Below are 8198 nucleotides of genomic sequence, written 5' to 3' on the forward strand. Positions count from 1 at the left end.
AAGTAACTTCAATTATTCTTTAAAGGGGTTCTCATGTGATTTAGCACTCACGAGAGATGAATTGCTACAAGAATAGTCAAATTTGAAGGAGCAAGGGCAAACATATCCTGACTTTAAGACCCTAGCGTGGGTGACAAGCCAACACGATCAGGATTATTTCAGGGAAATACTCCTTCCAGAGCTACGTAAGACATATGCAGCACAGGCCGAGGAGCTCTCCTCATGATGAGGATACTGAACATGTAAATCAGAGGAGCGGCCCTCAGTAAAAGCTGGTTGACAATAAGGTCAGACGTTATAGCTGTTAGACACTTGAGTCAGATGCGCTCCACTTTCCCACGTGTTTGTCTTACATGGCAGTGTTCACTAAATTGACATTTTGAAAAGAAAATGTCAACATACTTTAAACGTAGCATTTCCCCTCCTACTCAAGTATGACAATATCATCCAAAACCCCATGTTACAGCTTGCACATGTTTACTATAGTTACTGGTATAAAAAAAAGACTCCACGATGGAAAAAACCCACATACGTGCAGTATTATATCTTACTGGAGCTGTTACAGTTCTGTCATCAGACAATGATGCAGGCTTTAAAATACAAACCTGTCACGCTTGAGGCCCTGCAGCGGTTGTAGTCATGCCATCAGCCAGCCCTGCCCATGGGTACAGTTAAATGCTCGATTCATAAATTTTCTATATCTTCCTGTTTCAATTCAGGGTCACAGTCGAGGGTTGGCTTCTGGCCCAAGACAAACATATTCACTCACACACCACGGGAAAAAAAGCTCCAGCTCACCAAACCTGCATGTTTTTAGACTATGAGTAGACACTGGAGCACTCAGGGGAAATGCACAAGAACATGGGAGGAACAGCAGACCGTTAGGATAGGGGCTGAGTAGCCCTGCATGTCACCTGTGTTTACTTACCAGACCACGGTGGATTTGGCATATTCTTCCTGTCTTTCAGGTATACATGCTGTGACACCAAAGGGATGTGCATAGTTTAGAAATTAGAAATACTCCTGCCGTTTCACTCCGTCCAAAGCCTCCGACCTCTGGCTGTGCTGTGGCTGAGTAGTTTGGAAACACTAAAGATAAATTTCTCCTGTGAGTATTGAAAAAGAAGAAAAAACATGTAAAAAAAAACACACACAGAGTCCAGCACCCGGACTTCCTGAGAGGTGACCTTGTGTCGCTGTTGTGATTTTAAGATCTAATTAGCTTTATGAGCAGCTGCTATCATTACTCATTACTGATTCTGATGCAAAATCAGCCTAGAAGATGATATAACAGTCCTCTTTATCATGTTTCCTGGTAAAACTGCCTTTGGTTTTGACCTCCTGCACTGAAAGGTCACAGTGCGAGGTTCAGAAGCGCTCTTAGAGGCCTAGAGTTCAGGTTGTGACAACTGGAATTTCATTTTCACTTCATTTTTTCATGACCTTGGAGGAGTTTTGTTGTTGTTCACAAATATCGGTTGGGCTGCCCTTGACATATAAATTCTTTAACCGCATGGTATTCCCCTTGAAAACAACAGTTATTCATCCAAATCTGTGACAAAACTAGGTCGAGAAAGAAATTAAAGTTATGCAACATTGTTTAAAAAAGCCAACCATTTTATGGTTTGGTGGTATCCTTCTGGAAAAGGCAAGATGTCTCATAAAATAGTGCCAAAAAAGAAGTTCATTTTCTGATTTAAATTCACCAAGTCTCCTAAAAACCACCACCTAACCCTTTTTATAGATGGCCGTACAAGATTAAAACCAGAGAAAAGTGATTTCTCTTCCATTATTGAATTGTTTACGCTTGAAAATCTATCTTGTGCACCGTACAGACCTAGTTAAATCTCACTCTAAACCGCCTGTTTTCATGGACACTGGAGAGTGTATTTAGCTTCGTCTGGTACAAGTTAAATGGCCCTTGTCTGTCTGGCACTGTTCCTTCCAGTGATATTTTTTTTCACCAATGGGATGGGAGATAAATGCTTAAATCTGTTCCTTATTGTGGGGGAATTGAAAACGCATGCATGTTCAGGCAATCCTCATCAAGACAGAGATTTCTGAATGAACCGGTTGGATAATAACCACTATTTCAGATAGGAAGCCAATAGAGAAAACACTTTCGTGGCCCACCGACACGAGACTGTTTAAAGGAAGTATGTAAACAAGCTTGGGAAAATGAGTGAAAAGCAGCCTTCAGCCTAGTCAACAGAAATTAGATGTAGCTCAGTGGCAAGTTCAGGCAGATCAGATGGTTTATATAAAGAAGGTGTGCTCTATATGAGCATGAACCAAAACAGATGATGTGCTTCAGGAGAAACTGTGTTCATTTCTGAAGAAAAGGGTTATTGTTCATATCAGCTATAGGAGCTTAGTATAGGGTCGTCATGGTTTTTACATTTACACTTATTTTCGGACACAGAGGCAGATACATTTAGGGAAACAATCCATTTAAAGGGTGTGATGGCAAGCCAAGCAGCCCTTCATTTATGAAACCTGTCATTTAACCAGTATTTCCTGTTCGCCACAGGATGTGGCTCTCCTCTGCTTTGCCATCGAGGTCTTCGCTGTCCTATATGGTGTTCCGGAAGCCATGTTTGTACTCTTTGATTTACAGGGTGCAAACTGTGGGTTTGCAGCTTATGAGTACATACTGTAGTACAAATGGCCGTGCAATATGAAGTTGAGTGATGAGCGCTACTGTTGAATTTTGGATATGCCATGTGGGAAGATGGTTTGGATATGAACGTGATTTACTGTAGTGCGTGGTGCTCATTTTTCCAGGGTTTGTTTGACTGGCTTAAATGGAGGAAAGTAGTGATGGATAGCATGAATGCATGGAAATAATGGCATGAGTTTCAGAATGTGTAAGCATGATGTTAACTCGTGTAATTGGTTTTCAAGTTCAAGCACAAATATGAAAACAAGCTGTATATTTCAGGGTCATTTTGCCACTTAGGTGCTGCTGGGATCGTTGTGAGCAAGCTCATGCGAGCTTTCTTCGCTGCTGTTGTTGTGAAACAGCCATGACTCAACGGCGTGTTAAAGAGCTGGCAACAATCCAAAAGACATAAAATAAGAAGTGAAACAGACCAGAATTAAAACTGTGGCTGAATTCAGTGGTTGTCAGAACATAAGAATATGATATTACAACAACTGCAGCCAGTGGTAGAAAATCTGCTGGTCATCATTTCACCACATTGTACTCATCCCATTTGTTTTCCAGCCTGAAAAAGACAATGTTTTCAGAGAGTGCAGGGAGTGGATGATTCCCTAATAAATGTCACAACCGCGATCTTGGCCTCCCCCTCAGTTTTTCTTGGGGATATTTTTAGAGGGGCTCGGTCCACAATCCACATGTGAAAAGGCGAGGAATTGTTTTTGTTGATGCTCGTTTTACCACTTCAGTGCGGTGACTCGTGGTGAGCTGGTGCCTCCATACGTCACGAGAGGCCAGAATGAGTGGGAGTCAGGCTCCACGCTCTATTAAGGGGGGAGCCAGTCACCCAGGTTATTGGGCAACGAGTGACGGGGGACCGTCCCGTGGATTTCCACTCGCTGCTATTTTAGGGTAGCTGCAGGTCTGTTTTGAGTTTACAGAAAAGCCACAATATCCTATTAAGCATTGTTAAAGTAATTGAGCAGTGTTTACTCAAAGGGCCTGCCTGGCTAAACTGAGGCTCCTGAGTCTCTACAGATGCTATGCAAGACAAATTAAGGCTGTGGATGGATGGATGGATGGATGGATGGATGGTTGATTTGGTGGATGGAGGGAAAGATGGCTGCCTACAAGTTACACTGTTTTGCCAATACACAGCAATTTTAAGGAGTGAACTTCATCTCTATTTATGACAGCTATGTTTAAGTTTGAGGGCAAAAAGTACATTTTATCTTATTGCTTTATTTAACATTGACAGTGCACATTAATAAACATTGATGTAAATATGCCAGAGTTGGCCAAAGGTTGTTTTTCATCCGTAATCCCAGAATTGCACCAGAAATAAACCAGCTCCTGGTTCCTTGCCTGCAGCTGCAAAAGTCCAGCCATGCTGTGGCCCTATGGCTCACATCCAGCATCTCCGCTTAGTTTGGATGGACTGTGGCTGGGTCAGCACACGCAGGTCAGACCCAACCAAAGCTCACCACGGGCTGACACATAAAGCACAGCTACCCAAAGCTGTGCCTGTGGTTTGAATATAGACCTAAAAAAAAAACAAAAAAAAAAACAGGCCATCCAAGTTATTCTAAAAGAGTGTGCAAGTTTTGATGTGTCACCAACTTTGATATTATTCACAGAGTAAATGCTGATGACTGACTGATTACAAAGCACGTTGATTGTTTGCTTGTTTTTTTAAAGAGAAACGGGAACGGGAAATAGAGTGAAATCAATCTGTCACATTCCTGGACAATTAATGTATTGATTCCATGTGAGGTGTGTTTGATATTTTCATATTTTGACATAAGGCCTGGCTGCCTACCTAACAAAGATGATTAATCATTACATAGAAAGCATAAATAACTTACATAACATAAATATCACTTAATACTTCTAAGCAACACAATCAAGATGCTGTCCGTACTGCACAAGAGGAAATCAATGTGCTTGACATCAGAATTATCAACTCATTATGCCCCCTTTCCATCCTCACTTTGACATTGCTAACCTGATGCACCACAGAACCATCTGGGAAGTCATCCATGGAAACAGTGTTTAATCAGATCAATGAACCATATGACATTGTAGAGGAGCTAAAACGTCTTTTCCATGGAGACAAGCCCTCATTGCGGTTCTTTGCTCTTTGCTCAGTTCTAATGGAGCTGATGCTACAGCAGCATCTACGCTGACCTCATTAGCTGTCGATGTCAAGCGAGCAGTCGTGCTGTTGTCACACATAAGCTTGCCAGCAGTTCCTCACAGGACGCCGATGGGTCCAAACCGTTGTGGTTCAGCCAAAGTGTATAACTTGAAGTCTGACAGGATGGATTCTTCCGTTGCATGATCTTGCGTGATCACGTGATCTTGCGAATCCAGCTGCCCCACAACTAATGACATTGCCTCCACTCTAGCTGATTGAGGGGGATTCGATTTAACTATCACCAGAGACCAACATACTCGCCTGAATCGTACACCATCAAGTCGACACTGATGCGTAGCCATGCCAGCATGCTGGTTTTGCACAGCGAAGTAAAAACAGCCTAAAATGTTAGGCGAAGAGCAGCCTGATAGCAGCATCTTTCTTGTTTATAGAAGTCGCCATTGCTGTTCTTACTCCTCCTTGGTTCTGGCGCACATCTTAACAATGGCATTAGTCCCGCCCATGGCACTGATTGATTGGTTAATTGTGTTCCCCTGTCAAGCTCATTGGATCGATTACTTTTTCAGCCAAGAAACAGTTTCATGCCAGGATGCCAGACGAACTCCTCGGTGGTGTAGTGGCTGATTCAGAGGTCTGGACTCAGGCAAGAATAGACGCGACCTTTGGAACTGCAAAGTGAACTCATCACTAGATTTCATAAGCTCTAATGTACAGACACATGTGACACATGGTGATGTGCTCTAAACAAAGGAAGCATTGCCAAACAGGCTCGTCAGTCTGGGAATCTGTGAGGAAACTCAAGAGAAGGTGGAGAACATTGACAATTTCGGTGATGACTGTTTCTTTGCATTTCCTCTTCTTTACAGTGACAATGGCACAAGAAATCATTTGACTTATAACGAAGCAGCCAACACATTTGACTGTTATGTTTTACAAAATAAAACTTCCTCATCTAATCATCTTAGAGACCTAATCTAAGTCTTTTCTTTTTCTAATCTTAAAGGTATTTCTTTATTCAGTAACTATTTGCCCCTTCCAATGGGTGCGTCATTTTTTAAAACATATGAGCATATATAAGCACGCACAATAAATGTGAAAAATAACTGACATTGAGGTGTTTATTTGCATTGTTTGTTTGAGAGAGGGTGCTCCAAACCAATCCTGCGCCACCTCTGCCATTCCTCTGGCTGGCTGTCATCCCGCGTGGTTTTGCTCTGAAGGGTAATCACAGCACAGTCTCACTCAGACACCTTCTGGTTCCAGGGCAGTTGAGAAAATGATGGGAAGCCATCTGCTGTCTGAGAAGAAAAAGAGCATCTTTACTGTGTCTGAGGTTTGGAGATGTTGGGTTGAGATTAGACACACACACACACACACACAAAAAAAAAAAAATCTTGGGCCCAGCAATTGCCTTGCTAATTCTAAATTGGTTATGCAACTGAAGTGGCTGTTAATGTTAATGCGCAGGGTGACTAAGATTCAGAGTAAATGTCATTTGGCCAGAGAAGAAGCTGGTGAAGGCCAGACTCAGAGCTTGGTCCTCTGTGTGGCAGATGCGTCAGATGGGAGGATCAAGACCACTGTCATGTATGTCTGGCACATAAACGCCTACAGCCAGCAGCCTGTTAGCTTAGTTTAGCATAAAGACTGGAAACGGGGGGGGGGGGGGGGGGGGGGGTAGCTAGCAAGCTCCGTCCAAGGTTCCCGAAATACACTTATTAGTGTGTCGAGCTTTTCCTTTAACCGTGTGAGTAATCAGGCTGCGAGTATTTGGACGTCCTATGAATGATTCCTTGCAGGTGCCAGAGCAGTAAGGTGGTAAATACTTTATGGCTCATATCACTCACAGAGGCATGTGAGACCGGTCTGGAGTCTGCAGACTGAGGAAACAGATCTGACACACACCGCACACACACACACACACATACACACACGATACTAACACAGTATCTTCTTCACCAATATTAAGTGTATTTGCACATCACAGCGGTCCTGCTGACAGACAGGAAGCCGGTCAGAGTCGAAGGTTAATCTCAACGGCAGAGCGAAGCGGCGAGGACAGAGCACCATGGCACTGCGGGTAAAAGTGGGAGGGAGGGAAGCGGAACACAGAGCCCAGTTATAATTGCTTGCGTAGGCTGACACATCTGAATTTACAGGCTGCATTGGAGCTGCGCCACTCATTTAAGCTGCTTATTTAAGAGCTAAGAGAGAATAAAAAATACAGAGCAGATATTTTCCTCACTTGTTTCTTATTCTGTTTTAGGCCCCTCCCTTTGCTTTGCTGTTCCTAAATTTGTCTCCCCTTGCTCAAACGTAAGAGGCCAAAATGACACCATTATTTTGACTAGACTGTTTTTCCTCCCGGGGAGAGAGGCCAGAGGAAGTGTAGGTGACCTAGACTGGTTAACCACCGCTTTACCGCGGGTTGGCTGGGGCAGTGCCACCCCCGCAGCCACCCTCTGCCTCCACCGCCTGCCAGGTCCACATTACTACTACTACACGCCATGACCGCACGTGGCCCCGCTCCAGTGCCAGCCTCCCATCAGGTCCTTGCCGGGCACTTTCTCTCCCTCCATTGGTGTAAACAGTCTGCCGTCTGGCCATCGTCTGGCACAGAGCTCATTTAGGTTGTGCTGTATTTACAGGCGTAACGTGTGTATGTTTGTGTAGGTTAGCCCGTCTTGGGTCTGCTCCAGCCGTCTGCACAGCTCTCGGTCCTCATTGCGTGTGCGTGACTCTCTCATATGTTGTTTTTGTGTTACTTTTTCTCCATGAGTTGCAACACATCCAACCTCAAGCTCCTGTCTGGGACCGATCAGCTGAAGAGCCTTGGTCCAGATGCTGCAGTGAAGTTTATTCTGGACGCGATAGGGGAGATGCTATCTCTGCTCCAATCAGAAAACTCACAGAATACATATTCACATTTACTTAGAACCTGTAGGGGAAAGATTCACAAACACACAACAATGTCAAGACAGCACACGTAAACTTGGTCCAGGGGAGATTACAGTGCACAGGGCTCCTTTTCAAGAAAAGTTCTCACACACACCCCTAAAAATGTCCTCCTACAGCCAACACCAGATGTTGTCATCTGTCTACTGTTGATTAGAAAACACAAACACCCGGCCGCAGAGATTCAAGCATGTCAGTTACTTGAGTTAAAACAGAAAGGGAAGACATGCTAAGTACCTTTCTCTCAGGGTTTGGCCCCTGTGTATTATTTGGGACTGAAAGGTGTACTGTAAACACTGCAGCCTGTGCTATGGTCGCACACACATATACACACACACACACCGCCCACCACACTGGTTGTGGTACACTGCTTGAGGTGTTTCGGACCATTTCTTGGTGGTAGCAACACTCTGCTCAGGCTGGGGG

The sequence above is a fragment of the Chelmon rostratus genome, chromosome 3 (genome assembly GCF_017976325.1).
Source record: "Chelmon rostratus isolate fCheRos1 chromosome 3, fCheRos1.pri, whole genome shotgun sequence".
Taxonomy (NCBI): domain Eukaryota; kingdom Metazoa; phylum Chordata; class Actinopteri; order Chaetodontiformes; family Chaetodontidae; genus Chelmon; species Chelmon rostratus.